At 57.9% G+C, this 15,995-nt stretch overlaps 1 protein-coding gene across 3 annotated transcripts in view; it reads left to right on the top strand.

The window, feature by feature from the left end:
• The first annotated feature begins 958 nt into the window (after positions 1-958).
• Positions 959-15,995, top strand: part of PLXNA2 (plexin A2) — a 128,888-nt gene continuing 113,851 nt past the window's right edge. Inside the window, exon 1 of one of the 3 annotated variants that reach the window (XM_063178069.1) lies at positions 959-1,029. The gene's annotated coding sequence lies outside the window, so the exon portion shown is untranslated. Of the gene's footprint in view, positions 1,030-7,209; positions 7,385-15,995 lie in introns of those variants that run through there. The other 2 variants (XM_063178070.1, XM_063178068.1) reach the window with 2 other exon arrangements.

The raw sequence follows: 15,995 nt of genomic DNA, 5'->3' as shown, positions 1-15,995 counted from the left end.
CTCCGTGGTTGGGTTCTCTGGTTCCCATGCCCTCTGTGGCTGGGTTCTCTGGTCCCCATGCCCTCTGTGGTTGGGTTCTGGCAGCTTTTGGCAGGAGCTGTGGGGCTCGGTGGCTTCAGGGCCATTGCAGCACATGCCCAGCTCTGGCTCTGCTGCAGGTGACCCAGCCTTGGCAGAGACCCAAGCTGCCAGCCCTTCCAGAGAGGGGAAACTGAGGAATGGAGCACTCAGGTGTCACTCCTGCTGCCAGCCCTTCCAGAGAGGGGAAACTGAGGAATGGAGCCCTCAGGTGCCGCTCCTGCTGCCAGCCCTTCCAGAGAGGGGAAACTGAGGAATGGAGCCCTCAGGTGCCGCTCCTGCTGCCAGCCCTTCCAGAGAGGGGAAACTGAGGAATGGAGCCCTCGGGTGCCTCTTCTGCCCCCAAAGTGCAGCCGAGGGGTGCTCAGGGGGTCGGAGCCAGGCCCAGACCCCACAGCCCCGTTCCGCTCCCTGCACCCCCACCCGAGTGGAGCTGGGACAGCTGCGGGGCAGCTGCGGGGCCCCGTGGGCACAGCTGTGCCGGGAGGGAGGCGCGGGGAGGCCGCCCGGCCGCTGCGGGGCTTTGTTCCGGCGCGGAGCCGCTCCCGGGCCCGGCTCGGCCGCGCTCTGCGGGACGGGGGGCGCAGGTGAGGAGGGCCGGGGGTGCGGAGCCCCGGGCGGGCACGGAAGGGTTAACCCTGCGCGGGGGCGGCGCGGGGGCGGGCGGGAGCGGCGCGGGGAGCGCGCCCGGGCGCGGGGCCGGCGCGGAGCGGGGAGCGCGCCCGGGCTGGGGCTGGCGGATGCGAGCGGAGCCGCGCTCGCCGCACTCGGGCAGCGGCTGCGGAGGCGATGAGAGGCCGGCGGGGCTGAGCCGAGCCGAGCCGAGCCGCGCCGGGCGAGGCCGAGGGGCTGCGGGCAGCGGCGGCGCCCGGCCCCGGATTGATTTCCGCGGTGCCGGGGGCCGCCGGCATCCCCCGCCCTGAGCCGGGAGCAGCGCGGCGCCCGGGGCCGGTGAGTGGCGGCGGGTGGCGGGGGCCGCTGCCCGGAGCGGGGTGCGGGATCCGCGGGCATCCCCCGCCCGAGGATGAGGGAACGAGCTCGGCATCGCCGCGGCCGTGCCGGGTGGCGCCGGGGCTGCGGGCGGCACGGGGGCTGCGGAGCGCGGGGTGGTGCCCGCGGAGCTGCGCGGAGATGCCGGGGGTGCCTGGGGAAGGGATGGAGGAGCCCCTCGGAGCCCCTCGGTTCCCGGGAATCCATCTGCCGCCGCCTCCCCGCGCTGCTCCGCGTTCCCGTTAGACATCGCCGCCTCCCCGCTCGTTCTGCGGCCGCTCGGTACCGCTCAGTCACGGTCTGGAGCCGATGCAGCGGCAGAAACTCATCCCCATGAAAAGTTGCTGTTAGCAGGGAGGCACTTTCTGGAAAACAGCCCTGAATCTTAGGGGAAAAGACACAAAATCCCCAGGAAAACTTTCCGAAACCCGCGGGAGACCCTTTTGGGCGGCGATGAGGGGACCGGTACCGAACGCGCTTGTGCTCCCCGGGGGAAATCCCAACTCCCGGGTGATGCTCCCGCTTTCCGCAGCCCCGGAGCCGCCGGGAGGGTGTCGGTGACAGCCGGGGCTGCTCTGGGCGAGCTGTCCTCGCCGCTGTGACCTCCGTTTAACCTGGCACGGTCAGGCATCCCCGGCTTTGTCTCCGTTCACGCTGCGGCCAATAGCCGCGCGTTCCTGGAGGTGAAGTGAGTGATGTTCAATTAATCTGTGTTCTAAGGGGTATCAGAAAGTCAATAGGTTAATTTTAAGCGAGGTGAATAGTAAGTGGCAGAGGGAAAAGATGCCCTGCGCGTCTGAGAGCAGCAGCTGAGGCTCGGAGGTGAGGGAACGTGAAGTTCTCCGAGTGCCGTGGTGCGAAACCACCGCTCAAAGGCTGCTCCTGCTCTTGGCTGGGCACTTGATGCTTCACTGGTGGCTCCAGTGTGCTTGGTAGACCTGGGGACGCGGTTCTGTCCCTCCTGCTCCGGGTGGCTTCATTGATAAATGTGGCTAAAGTGAGACGAGGTGACCTACTTACAGCTGAGGGACAGATGCCTCGCAAGAATCTGTGCCATGCTCGGAACAGATGTTTGGCTTTTTACCTTTAGCACAGAGGTGTTAGATCCTTTAGAACTCGATGGGGCTCTTTTTTGGGTCTTTATTGCTGTCCTTGTGCCATTTGTCGTCACTTTGAGGACCCTCGGAGCTCAAGCGCGGCACTTTGGGGTGGTGCAGGGGAGCAGATAAAGCAGCTTTGATTCGAGGAGCTCGGCGCTCGCAGCCAGGGACGTGACCCAGCGGTGTCACTTGTGAAACGCCTTATCAGCCAAGGCAGCCATCCCTCCCAACTCTGCCAGCCACATCGCCGGTGCTGGCCGCCAGAAGATAAACTAACCCAATTTACTCCTCATTGTCTTTACGGCGGTGCTGGATGTAATTAATCGCGGGGTCCCCCGGCTCAGGAGTCGGTGGAAGCAGGTATTGATGCTGTGTGAGACCTGCGCGTACCCCTCCACAGGACGGGAGCGGCCCTGGCCGAGCTGTGCCTCGCTCCCCGGTTAACCCGGGCCTGCCCCGTTCCCGGAGCTCAGCTGGACACCCAGCGGAGCTGCGGGACCCGGGCAGGGCAGCGCCGCCGCTCCTGCCCCGCGCTCTTTAACTCTCCTCCGCGAATTGCATCAGGATGTGACAAATTGGCCGCCAAGCAGCTAAACGGAGCTGACATTTGGAGCGCCGTGCCGGGCAGAGCGGCGGAGTCTCGGGGAAATAAATGTGTGATTTGAAGGCTCTTCCCGGCAGCTCCCGTTCGGCTCCGCCACGAGGCTTTCCAGAACTTACTTAGGGAACTCCTGTTGCAGCTAAATGTGGGAGTCTCGAGCATGCCTGGGAAAGGTTGCCCAAAAGCTAGGGCAGATGTAGGTGCAGACTGTGTCTCATGCCGTGGGCAGCTGAGATGAGGAGCAGAACCGGGAGAGAAAGCAGAGCCGATATTTAGAAACTGCGTGAGTGGTGAGGAGCTGAAGGTGGGAAGCTGGGCTGGCTGCTGGTGCCAGCGTGACGCTGTGCCGGGGGTGCGGGGACACCTGTGTCACCGAGGGGTGATCCTGGGGGTGCGGGGACACCTGTGTCACCGAGGGGTGATCCTGGGGGTGCGGGGGTGCCTGTGTCACCGAGGGGTGATCCTGGGGGTACAGGGACACCTGTGTCACCGAGGGGTGATCCTGGGGGTGAAGAGACACCTTTGTTCACTAAAGGATGCTCTCCTGGGGGACCAGGGGTATTTTTGCTCACCCAGGGATGATCCTGGTGGAGCAGGAACACCTTTGTCACTGATGGGTGATCCTGGTGGAGCAGGAGCACCTTTGCTCACTGATGGATGCTCTCCTGGTGGAGCAGGGATACCTTTGCTCCCCAAGAGATGATCCTGAAGGAGCAGGGATACCTTTGCTCACCAAGGGATGCTCTCCTGATGGAGCAGGGGCACCTTTGTTCACCGAGGGGCGATCCTGGTGGAGCCATGGGTATTTTTGCTCACTGGGGGATATCCCGGGGATTCAGGGGTATTTTTGCTCACTGAGGGATATCCCGGGGATGCAGGGATGCCCCTGCTGGTTTGTAGCTCTCGGAGAAGGGACTCCCCACATCCCAACAGCGGCGTGCCCACCTGCCCCTCTCACCCCGCCTCTCCAGCACAGCCGCGGCCGCTCGCACACGGCGCTGATGAAGCCGCTTTAATTGGCCCCTCTGCAGCCCGAACGATAAATATGCAATGGGACAGAGTGCCCCGCTGCCGCTCCCGGCTCCGAGCCTGTCATTTCTGACGGGGCAGGGCGGGCTCGCTCCCCTCGCCTCCGCCCTGCGACAGCCGCGCTCCCCCTCCTGCCTCCGGCATCCTTAAAAACAGGGGGAAAAAACCTGGAAAAAAGATGAACCCGAGCATGCAGTGCTCCTGAGACAGGCCCCTTCACATTTCTAAACACTCCTGATTATTCAGCTAATCTTTATTTCATGGGCCTGTTACAAGAAACACAAACGGGGGAGAAAGTAGAAGGCGGTGACACATTTAAAATACACAAGAAAAGTGCTGGCAGGAATATAATCGTTCTTCTTCCAGCGATATGAAATATTTATGGGCCTAAGTTGTGGCAAGACTCTCTGCCTCCCCTCCCACCTGACTCCGGGATGTTTTTCCCGGTACAACAGGAACTGGGGGCACGGCTGGTGCTGCCTGTCTGCAGGGCACGCGGCTGGCCGGGCACAGCGTCCGTCTGTCCGTCTGTCCGCGCAGGCTGCCCGGCTCGAACGGGAGCGGGGCTGTTACAGTCTGTTAACTCCAAATAATTCAGCAGCGGCCCCTCGGCGAGCCGCGCAAAGCCCCTTGGAGGTGCCCGTGTTGCGGAGGAGCCGCTGCTCCCCCGGGGCGCTCTGCTATTAATTCATTACATCTGAGGGGCTTTTTTCCTCCCGTCCCCCCTCTTTTCTCTTCCCCACCCCACCCCCCCTCTCCCTGGCAATTCAAACAGCGATGAATGGACAAAAATCCCTCAAGGGAAACATTTTTTCACTTAGTTACAAAGATTTCATGGCTAATTAGAGTAAATGTGGTTTTTAGAGTGTTAATCTCTTAACCAGCTTGGCTGGGAGGCCACGGCCACCACAGCAGAGGGGAGGGCGGGGGGCACCGGGGTGTTCCCGACCCCTCGGGGCTGCGGCGGTGTCGGTGCCCCCGGAGCATCCCCGCACCCCCTCGGGCGGTGCCAGCCCCAGGGTGGGCGCGGCGGGGCCGGGAGCGCTCGGTGCGCCCGGGGAGCGGCGGCTGAAAAGCGCGGCGGGGACCGAAGGGAATGCGGGGCGGCAGCGCTGTCCGCAGCGAAATAAACGGATTTACTGCGGGGTGTGCCCGCAGGGACTCGGGCTGGGCTGTGTTCCCGAGTGCGGCTGTGTCACAGGGTGGCCCTGCCACCTCTCCTGAGTGCGGGCACGCAGCGGGTCCGTGTTGCCAAAGGTGTTTTGTGGTGGAAATCCTCTCCTTTTGCGGCCGCGGAAGGGTTTATTATCTTCTTTATTTCTCTTTTCTCCGGTTCTCCCCACCTGGCATCCGCATCCCAGCCTGGTTTTGGCTGCACCTTCAGGGGGAAAATGGCAAAAGGGACAGAGAGGAGCTCCCGAGGCTGCTCCCCCCGGCACCCACAGCCAGCTCGGGAATTGGGGTGGGATGTGGGCTTGAAATTCCTGCTCATCCCACTAGAGGGGATCCTCTGGATCCAACTAAAAACGGAGCGCAAGCCCAGCAAGGAACGGAGCAGCGCCTGGTGCCGGTGGGGGCGCAGGGCTGGGGAGCTGAGCCGGGGCACGGGGGGATTTTGGTGCTTTTCGGGCATTCCCGGTGACCCAGGCTGGCTGTGTCCGTCTGTCCTCGCTCCGTGTCCGTGGCTCCTGTGCCCGGGTGGGGCGAGGCTGCTCCAGCAGCATTCCCGAGGAAGAACTTCCCCAAGCACACGAGTGCAACACGTGTGAGCGATGGAGCCGATGCGCTGTGTGCTCCTTGCTGGGCTGGAAATCTCGATCCGGTACCGGCATCAGCCAGGGATGCGGGGCTGGGAAAGAGGAACCCTCCCCTCCTTATCAGAGAGGTCCCATCTCATGTTTCTCCCCGTAATCGCAGCTTCTGTTTGCCTGAAATCGACCTGCGAGGGGGGAGTGAAAAGCGAGATAAATGTATCCTGCTATGAAAATTTAATCCTGCTTTGCCCGGGCTAAAATTGCATTCAGAGCCGGGGATAAAAGGCATCAGAGTTATAGAAAAGTCCAGATGATCTCTGAAGGCATGGGGAGGGTGAGCCTGGGAGGGCCCTGGCAAGGCTGTGCTGTGCCCTCCTTGCCTGGCACTGCCCCTGCCCTGCTCCCTGCTAGGGGCACACTCAGCTCCATCTCCCCGTTTGCTGAAGGAGAAGGTTCTTCCTAGAGTTTCCCCTGTGGAAGTTCTGTCATCCAGCTGATCCCAGCTCGCTCTGTGCCTGCCAGTTCCTAAACCCTCAGTGCCCAGGGATGACCCCACTGTGCTCCTGAATGCCCGGGCAGCTCCTGCAGGGCCCCTGCCCATTCCCAGAGGGAGCCTGGAGCCATTCCCAGCCCCGTGTGGGGTTGGAGGGCCCTGTCCTGGCCCCCGGCTCTCTGGGGCCAGCTCCGTGTTTGCTGTGACAGCAGCTTCCCAGGAGGGAACGTCCCTCCCAGCCCTTTTCCTGCTCCAGCCCCGTTTCCCCACTTCATAAAAGTGAAAGGTGATGTCTGAGTAAATATTGCCCTGACCTCTCACCTCTGCTGCTCCCGCTGCTGCTGCTGCTTCCTCAGGGCTCCCCCGCTCTGCCCCGGGGCTGTGCCGGGAGCTGGGGGCTCTGGGGGGCTCTGGGGGGCTCGGGGGGCTCAGGGCTGGAACACAAGCTCCATGAACCAGCTGGAGCTGGACAGGAAGGGCAGGGTCCAGCCTGGCTGCCCCAGGCACGGTCAGTGGCTGCTGGGTCAGTGTGAGCCTTGCCCGTGAGTGTGACAGCCGCCAGCACTGCCCGTCCCTGTGTCACAGCCCTGCCAGAGCCTGGGGGAGCAGGGAGGAGTCTCTGTGGGAATCCACGCCAGGAACAATCCCTGCGAGCAGGAGAGGGGGCGCAGGCAGGGAGAGCTGAGTGTGGGTGCAGCCCCTGCCCCTCTGTGTCACCTGGCAGGGCTGGACCAGCATCTCCCACCTGCCCTGGGCTGGAATCACGCGTGTGGATCAGCAGTGGCAATGCTGGGGGTGTTTGTGACAAATCCAATCCCATTTCCTGCTGAAGGGATGGATGGGAGAGCGGGTGACCGTCCTTGGCGAGGCCGTTCCTGCTGGTACGGCACAGGCTGGAGCAAACTGCTCCTTTTCCTCCAAACTGCTCATTTTCATTGTCCCGGTCTGGGACACAGGATTTGCACCGCAGCAGTTTAACCCCCGCCGTGCCAGGCTCTGGAGCCCCGTTTCCCTGCCTGGGGGGATCAGGGGGACAGGAAAGCCGCGGGCAGCGCCGGCTGTGCCGGAGGAAGCGCGGCCACCACGGCCCCGTCACTCCCTGACTCAGCCTGCCAGGAGTTCCTCCTGTCACTTCCAGCCTGGGAACAGATTCCTGCAGGAGACTGCTGGGCAGTCCTTGCTCTGCCATCACCAGAGCCTGCAGTGATCCCCGGTGTGCCGGCCCTGCTGGAGGGCACTGGGCACCCAGCAAGGGAAGGACACAAATCTGGAGGCATTTTCCAGCTGTTCCTGAGTCTCCCTGCTTTGCTTTGTTTACCTGGGAATGAGCGTCCAAAAAGTGAGTCTGTGCTTTTGAGGTTAATGCCTGGACAGCGCTCAAAGGAGGCTTTGAGTTGTTTGGATTTGTGTGGCGATTTCTGGGCTCTGGGGTTTGCCTTGGCAGGGTTTCCTTCCAGCCCAAAGTGGCCATTTCCCCTCAGGATGGGAGGCTGGGATTCTGGGAATTGGCACTTGGGAAGCTGTGGTGACTGCGAGTGTGTTGGTGGTAGGGTTCAACCCCCCGGGTGATGGCTCTGAAATTGGCATTTTCCCATTTTTGGGGGAACATTTACCCACAGCAGAGCCAGGGGCTGGGTGCTTGCCCAGGTAGCCCAGTGTGAGGGGTTCATGTGTGGGCAGCTCGTGTGAAGAGCTTTGTTCCCCGTGGCTGGGCAGATTTATTGGTGTCAGAGCAGAGGAGCAGGGAGCTGGCTGAGGAACAGGGATGTTACAGTTCAACTCCATAAAACACGCCGGCTGTCTGCTCTGCTCACTCATCTGCCAAGTCCCCAAAAAGTCGCAGTGACAGGAGCAGAGGATGGAGCTGTGCCCTCATGATCATATTTCCTGTCTCTGCTGGCTTATGTCACAGCCTGGAATGTTATTTGAACAACAACAAAAAAAAAATAGCCTGCGAATTTCCTTTTGATTTTTAATGGAAGTGTGAAGAGGTGGGGAGGAAAAGGGAGCGTGCCTGGAGCTTTCCTAAGTGCCTTGGTTATTCTTGTGCTGCAAATATGCCATTTCACAGCTCTGAAATCTGCTCTGAAGTCAAAACAGAACTGTGCAATGGTCTGGGTTGGAAAGGACCTCAAAGGTCCCTTCCCTGGGGTGTCCAAGGCCAGGTTGGATGGGGCTTGGAGTAACCTGGGACAGTGGATGGGATGGGAACTGGATGGGATTTCAGGTCCCTATTCTGTAATTCCATGATAAACCCAGAGTAAGCAAACTGGCAGTGAGAGCTTTTCAAACTCCACCTTGGGACGAGGAATCTTGTGTTTGCCTTAAACCTGCCAAAACCCCTGACTCTGCTGTCTGCCCCTCTGGATTTCCAAGTGAATTTAACAGCAGAGGCATCATCCCTTGTGGGGCTGGAGCTGGGATGGAAACGAGCAATGAGCTGGGCTGGGAGGTGCTGTGGCAGAGCAAGGGGCACGGCAGCTTCTCTCTGTCCCTCTGTGAGATTTCCCTGCAGCTCTCGAGGAGTTAATCCCAGCCCTCTCCTGGAGTGCTTGGCTCCACTGGCAGCTGAGGAGCCTCCTGGAGCAGGAATTGTGCTCAGAGGCTGCTCAGTGGTGACAGGTCCAGACTGCCTTTAAAAATCTCACAGCAACCGAGGCGCTCGGGCCAAACTCGCCGGGCTCGAGGGGAGACAGAGGCAGCAGCTCCTGGCGCGTCCCCGGGCCACAATGAGGTGCTGCTGCAAGGGCTTGTGTAACTCTGCTTTTCAGGGCAGGAATTGTGTGCCAGGGACAAGCTCTGTGTGGCAGGGACAAGCTCTGTGTGGCAGGGACAAGTCGGTCCTGCTGGATGAATTCCCCGCGGCCGAGGTTGGGCTCAGCTCAGCAGTGCCAGAACAAACTCCCAGCACAGAGAAAACAACAGCACAGGCTCTTGTGAGGACTTCCAAGGGGGTTGTGTAACTTGGTTAAAAACCAAAAAAAAAAAGGATAAGAATTGGCCCAGCCCAGGGTGCTGGGTCACGGGGAGGTTTGGCCGCAGGAGGGACAGGCTGGGGGGAATTGCAGGGACGTTGCAGAGGGGGATTTCACTTCTGGATGTGTTGGATTTTAACCATCCACTGCCTCACAGGCTTGCACCAAGGAGCTCTGTGTCAATCCTGCCATTGAAATGAGATTGAATTGACTTTTATAAAGGAATTGTCTCCCTGGGGTGAGTCCTTATGGCACGGGGCTCTGGGCAGCTCACCTGCTCCCACACCCTCTGAGCTGCAAAAATCTATTTGAAACAAAACAATTTCGGTCAAATTTCCTTCTCCTCCCAAGATTTATAAAAAACCCATTATTTTTATCCCAAACTGCAGAATTTTAACATGAGAAGAAACAGAATATTGGCTCATTTGTTCATCCCTGCGAAGTCCTGCCTCATTCTCTGCAAATTCCCATTATAAACATGACACTTGGGCAGATTATCTGCTTTAGCCATCGTGTTACTGAGGGGGATATCACATTAATTTCCTTGTCATTGCGTTTGTTCTCATCTGTGTGGGATCATTTGCTTCAAAGTCTTGTGATCCTTAATGTAACTCACTTGGTCTTTGCTTCGAAAAAGACAAAGGGAGCCGCGCTCAGTGCTCCTGGATTTTCCAAAATCACTGATTTTCCTCAGATCTGCAAGGTTCTTTTTGGCCAGGCATGGCTGGGTGGTTTTGGTGGAAGTTCCACAGGTTTTGGGCCAGAGACGGCTCTAATTGTTGAGTTTGGCTTTGCCCAGTCCTCGAGATCTGTGGGAATGTTTTGGGGATCTGGAGTAGCAGTTTGTGGTTGTAAAGAGGGGATTTGTAAAACTGAACCAGCTGAGAGTGCAGCCCTGGCCCTCACGAGTTGTTTTGTTGTGTTTTTGAAGGAAACTCCTTTTGTGATGCGTCCCTGGGTTTGCCAAAGGAGCCCTGCCACAAACTTAGCTACGGTTTCTCTCCCTGTGGGAACGTCTGTGCATTTTATAGAGCTTTTATGCTCAGTTCTTGACCCACCTTGGCGCCGTGACCCCATTGCTGCTCCATCCAAGCAGTGCCCTGGGGATTTGGGGACAGCTGGGATGGGGCTGGGACACCTCCCTGGGGCAGAGCTGGATGTCCTGGGGATTTGGGGACACCTGGGATGGGGCTGGGACACCTCCCTGGGGCAGAGCTGAATGCAGGGGTGCTGAGGGCTCCCGGGGCAGCCAGCCCGGCTGCATCCCTGTGAATTATGGCCTCGCACATCCTGAAGGATTTATTGTTTTCCGGCAGGGCTGGAGCCTGTCCCGCAGGCAGGAGTGGGAGGAAGTGACTCAGTTGCTCTGCAGACAAGTGCAGCTTTGAGCTGCAGCGAGGCAGGAGCAGCCCGGGGTGTCCTGAGGGAATTCCTGGGAATTGCTGCTGCTCCCGGGGCTCTGAAACGGGCAGGGAAAAGGCCGGGCTGGGCAGTGGCCGCAGGAGCTGTGGGGCGGAGATGTGACAGCAGAGCAGGGGACAAGGGAAGGTGCCACAGAGCAGGGAGGGGCTGTGGGTGCTTTCCTAAGTGCCTCAGTAATTTTTATAATGATAACAATAACCAGGGCAGTTGTGCAGGGCCGGGAGCAGCTGCAGCAGCCCATGGCCAATCGATTGCCACGCCAGGGGCACAGTGTGGGACACGGCCCCAGCAGCTTCCAGGGGCTTTTATGGGACACTTTCCACCCCCACAGGCAGAAACATGGTGACCCTTCCTGGGTGGGTGCTGCAGCTCCCAAATCTCCCCTCCTGTCACCCCCATGGTCCCCACAGTGCTGCTGTTTGTGGGATTTGTGGAGTTCCTGGTTTTGCTCAGGATATCTCATCCATCAAAGTGTCCAGCCCCTCTTTAGCCTCAGACCTTGTGGCTGATGTCAGATGTGGACGTCAGCAGCTGCTTTCTCCATCTCAGTCTCAGCTTGGTTGGAGACAGAGAAGTTTTTAAGTGACAGAGATCCTTAGCAAAGAAACGAGAGTTAGTGTTAGAAATAAAGAAAACAAGACAGCTCGTTTCATCTAAACAGAAGGGTTATTAAACAGGCTTGAATTAATCAGAGACCTGCCAGAGCTCTGAAATTGAAAAGCAGGGCAGAGGAGCAGGGAGCACACGAGTGTGAAGGAGCCACTTTCTCAAGCAGACGTTGATGTCCCAATGCTCTGGGAGAGGAGATGATGTTCAGCTGATGATGGCACGGAGGGGAGGTGGCTCCAGGCTTTGGGGTCCTTGCCTGGACCTCGGGCCATGAGGCTGGGGGCACCCTGGGAGCCCCCCGACCCCAGATCAGCTTGGTGCTGATACAGGGAGATAAACTCAGTTTGGTGCTGATCCTGAGAGATAAACCCTGCTAGGTGCTGGTACAGGGAGATAAACTCAGTTTGGTGCTGATCTCAAGAGATAAACCCCGTTTGGTGCTGATCTCAGGAGATAAACCCATTCTGGAGGGTCAGGGAGCTGCCCCAACCATGCCCAGAAGTCCCCACACCCCCAGCCCCGCTGGCTGAGAGTGACCCAGGGCTGTTTGGGGACACCCAGCCCCTGAGCATCAGCTGTGCCCAGTGCCCCACGTCCTGCCCTGCTGTGTGAATGCAGCCAGGATCACACCCAGCGCTCTCTGGCACAGCCCAGGAGCTCTGCTGCACCAGCTCTGTTTAATGGACTGCCTGGGGACCCATTTAATTTGGAGCTGGGGCTCTCCACTTGCCTGTGGTGTGCTTGGAGCGAGGCCAGCAGGAGCTGCTGCTTGTTTTGCTCCTGCAGCTCGCTGTGATCCTCCCTCTGCTGCTCTGTGACATTCCCTGGTAATAAACTGCAGCTGGATGTCACCTGGGGACACGGGGGCTGGGGCTCGGGAGATAAAACTCCTGCCTTGCCACTGGGACCTTTTGCTTAGCCTTGGGCAAATCATTGCCTCGTTTAATCTGCTTGCACCCGAGGTCAGCAGCCATTAAATTCCATTTTGTTGGGAACGAAGCCCATGAATAATCAAAGGACGCTCAGGTGGAGAGGTGGGTAAAGCTCAGTCCACAAGGACTCAGGTAGGAAACCAGGAAAAGCACTTTGTGAGGCACGTAAAACTGACCCAGATTGCCTGGAGGGGCTGTGGATTCTGTTTCTGGGGGTCCTTGAGGACTCTTTAGAGAACAGCACTGCGCTGATGGCTCTACCAGCTGGGCCTGCAGCAGGAGGCTGTTACACATCACAGCTCTCCGCCCAACTTTGCTCTTCCAACATCATGCAGCGCCAGTGACCTGTTTACACAGGTCTGGCTGAACCCCGGCCTCCCCAAACGCGACTAAAGCAGCCATGAAAGCTCAGAAGTGTTGAATTCCCCCTTGGCGTCAGACTTCAAGGCAGCCAGGGCGGGCAGGCTCCGTCCTGCTCCGTGTCGGGCTGTCACCAGGCTGGAGCCAGGGGAGTGCAGCCCTCCTGGGGCACTTCTCCACTGCGTTTCCCGGAGGAGCAGCAGCGCCAGGGGTGGCACTGGGTGTGCTGTGTCCTTGTCCTGCCATCTGCAGCTCCAAACCTGGGGCTGAGGGCAGGGCAGAGCCCTCCCTGGGTTTTCTGTTCCTCTGGACCCGTTGGGATGTGTGTGTGCACAGGAGGGAGGTGCAGGGGAGAGCTTTGCACAGTGTGTGCTGTGTAAACAAATGTCTGGGCTCCGGACAAATTTTGAGCATAATTGCTGTGATGTTGTTTGTTATCGGGGAAATGCCTTTTCGTGGCTGGGCTCTGTTCTTCCCCTCCTCTTCCTTGTCCCAGGCCTGGAGGAAGCAATAATCACAATGCTGTGCTTTGCCCTCTTAACTCTTTCTCAGAGGGCTGTGGATGCCAGCCCTGGGAATGAGCAGCCCTGGAAGGGGGGCACAGCTCCTGGCATGGGCCCTGCCCTGGCTGCCAGCACAGAGCAGGGACAGGGCCAGCCAGGAAGGTGCATTTTAGTCCAAAAAATAATAATATTATAGTCTGGATACGAATATGAGTATGAATAATAATATTATAGTCTCCATTATGATGACAGTGGGGGAAAAAATCATCTCAGACCTGTGATTATTCCTTCAATCTAATAATTATTTAAATACCTGGAGCCTTTGGGTCCAAAACCCAAAGTGTTCAGGTTGTGTTTTAGGAAAATCTTACTTGTCATCCCTGAGGGGAAACCTCTGGAGAAACCTCACCAGGCTCCTCACTGGTGATTTACAACTTGTTCTTATTGTTGTTGGAGTCAAAATATTAACTGAAAAAGGCCAAGAGGAGATGGTGGGAGGCATCCTCGTGGCTCTGTGTTACAGAATTCCAGTTATTCACACCAAGGTGCCAGTAGCTGCCCTTGGGGTCAGGCTCCTGGGTGCTGTGGTGGCTGTGGTGGCCTGGCCAAAGAGGCAGCACTGAGCATCCAGACCTCTGATCCACCTGGAAACATCCCAGGGCTTGGAGAAGCTTCCATCAGACACTTTGGCTCGGACTTTTTGCCTAATTAAACCCAAACCTCATTAATTATGGCAAGGTCTTCCTCCACAGCTGACAGACGTGTGCAGAGTGTCCCTCCTTGGAGGGGATCAGTCACTGCAGCAGCTCCAGTGCCTGGAAAGGCTTCACAGGAAAATTCCCAAAGAGCTGCAGGAGGGATGAGGGCCCAGCATCTGTGATCCCTCTTGCTGCAGGGAATGGCCAAACTGGGGCTCTTCCCTCATTCTCAGAGCTGATATGGAGCCAGCAGGAGGGGAAGGGCTCAGGCTGGTGCGAGGGGGCTGTGCCAGAGGGTTTGTCCTGCCTGAGGGTTTGTCATGGGCAGCTTGGCCTCCTGGTGACCCTTTGGGCAGAGCTGGGGTGTCACAGCCTGGTCACCCTTTGGGCAGCGCCGCTGTCCCCACTCCCAGCCATGAATCCTATGGGGCTGTAAACAGCAAAAAGAGCAGAACCACCCCCATCTTCCAGAGCAACCCCAGCCCCCTCTGCCCCTCCTGGCCGGCTCTGCCACTCCTCAGGGGGGTCTGTTCAGGATCACAGCCCACACAAAGCCAATGTGGGATTTATGGCCCAATCTGCTCCTCCCTGTGAGTGCCTGGGGACCCTGGTGGCCTCTGGGCAGGGGGAGGAACAGGGACAGAGAAAGGACAGGCAGGGAAAAGCTTGAGGGCTGGGAGGGTGAGGGGATGCGTGAGGATGTGGGGTCAGTGCAGGTTGTGGGGTCAGTGAGGCACTGGGGGTGTTTGCTGTGTCATGGGGATGCTGGGGTGCATCCAGAGGGGTGAAACATCCCAAAACCAGGAGCTGAGAGGGTGATGGGTGAGGGCCCAGAGGGGTGAAATATCCCAAAACCAGGAGCTGAGGGGTGATGGGTGACGGCCCAGCCGTGCTGAGTGTAAATCACTGCTCACCAGATTTACAACCCCACCCCCCAAGAAAAGCCCCCTCAGCACCAGGCAAACACAGCTGCCACACTGGTGACATCAGAATTGTGCCTTTGAGCCGTCATTGGCCACAGGAGATTCTCTTGTTGTTTTGGCTTTAATTTTCTTTTTTTTTTTTTTTTCTGGGGGTCTGCACAAAATGCCACTAATGACAAACTGTGGTGCCCGTGAGTGAGTGACAGCTGAAATGAGAGAAATGACTAATGGTGCCTCCTGAAGCCCTGTCACATGGAGATTAAATGAGCCCTTTTTTCTTCCCCCCTCAATGAGAATCATGGGCATTTGAATAATAATATTATAGTCTCCATTAGGATGACAGTGGGGGAAAAAATCGGCTCAGACCTGTGATTATTCCTTCAATCTAATAATTATTTAAATACCAGATAACTCCTTTCAGCCTAATTGAGGCCTTTCAGCTGCTTGGGTTTATATTGTGTCCCTGAATTTACTCTCTCTTTCACCTTGCGTTACTAATAGCTGCAGATTGCTTCTGAGGCTGTATTTTAAAACTCTCTTCAGAAAAAAGAAAAAAAAAAAAAAAAAGAAAAGAAAGAAAGAGAGGGAAAATTAATGATCAAATGGTATTAAGGGTGAGAGTTAAAATCATCCATTCTGCTGCTGTTTAACTCCCCAGGTGTTTGGCCTGCTCCACAGGGATGGTTTGGGTTGGGAGGGACCTTGATGCTCATCCAGTGCCATTTAATCCAGTGGGAATCCCAGACTGGTTTGGGTTGGAGGGGACCTTGAAGCCCATCCAGGGCCATTTAATCCAGTGGGAATCCCAGACTGGTTTGGGTTGGAGGGGACCCTGATGCTCATCCAGGGCCATTTAATCCAGTGGGAATCCCAGACTGGTTTGGGTTGGAGGGGACCTTGAAGCCCATCCAGTGCCACCCTGTTGCATTCCACAGCAGCAGATAACCATTGTTTCCACTTGTTCCTGAGGCCTCCAGCTTCTTAGGAGGAAAAATCCTAAGGAAAGGATTTTCCATAAAACGTGTCTGTGACACACCGAGAGGGTGGCAGGGCCCGTGTCCTCCCCAGGACAGACAGACTGCCAAGGTGTGGAATGCCGGAATGCCGGGCCTGGCAGCCAGAGGGAAGCAGCCAGGGCAATGTGTCCCTGAGCAGAATGACAAAGCCACCAGGGCTGCCTCTCCTGTCGTGTCTCCTGTCAGAGGCACAGGCAGGGACAGAGCTCCTTTGTCACCTCTCAGGAACAGCCGTCCCCGCTCCCGGCAGGAACAAGGCTAAAGAGAGAGTGACACCCGCAGCTCAGAGCACCCCTGCAGGGCTGGGAATTGGTGGAAATTTAAATAAAACCACACCAGGAGCAGCAGTGGGGGCTCAGAGCTGCAGAGGGCAGGGTTCCCGTGGCGTGTGTGGGATGTGATGGGTGCAGAGTGGTGCCTCATCCTCATCCTCAGCTGGGGTGACCCCGAGGGGAGGGAGGATTCTCTGAAGTGGTGCCTTGGCCTGCCCAGCCTGGAGCACACCAGGAGTG

The sequence above is a fragment of the Melospiza melodia genome, chromosome 28, assembly GCF_035770615.1.
Source record: "Melospiza melodia melodia isolate bMelMel2 chromosome 28, bMelMel2.pri, whole genome shotgun sequence".
NCBI classification, from domain to species: Eukaryota; Metazoa; Chordata; class Aves; order Passeriformes; family Passerellidae; genus Melospiza; species Melospiza melodia.
Note: the sequence above shows the minus strand (reverse complement) of the source record. Positions and strands in the feature narration are given on the sequence as shown.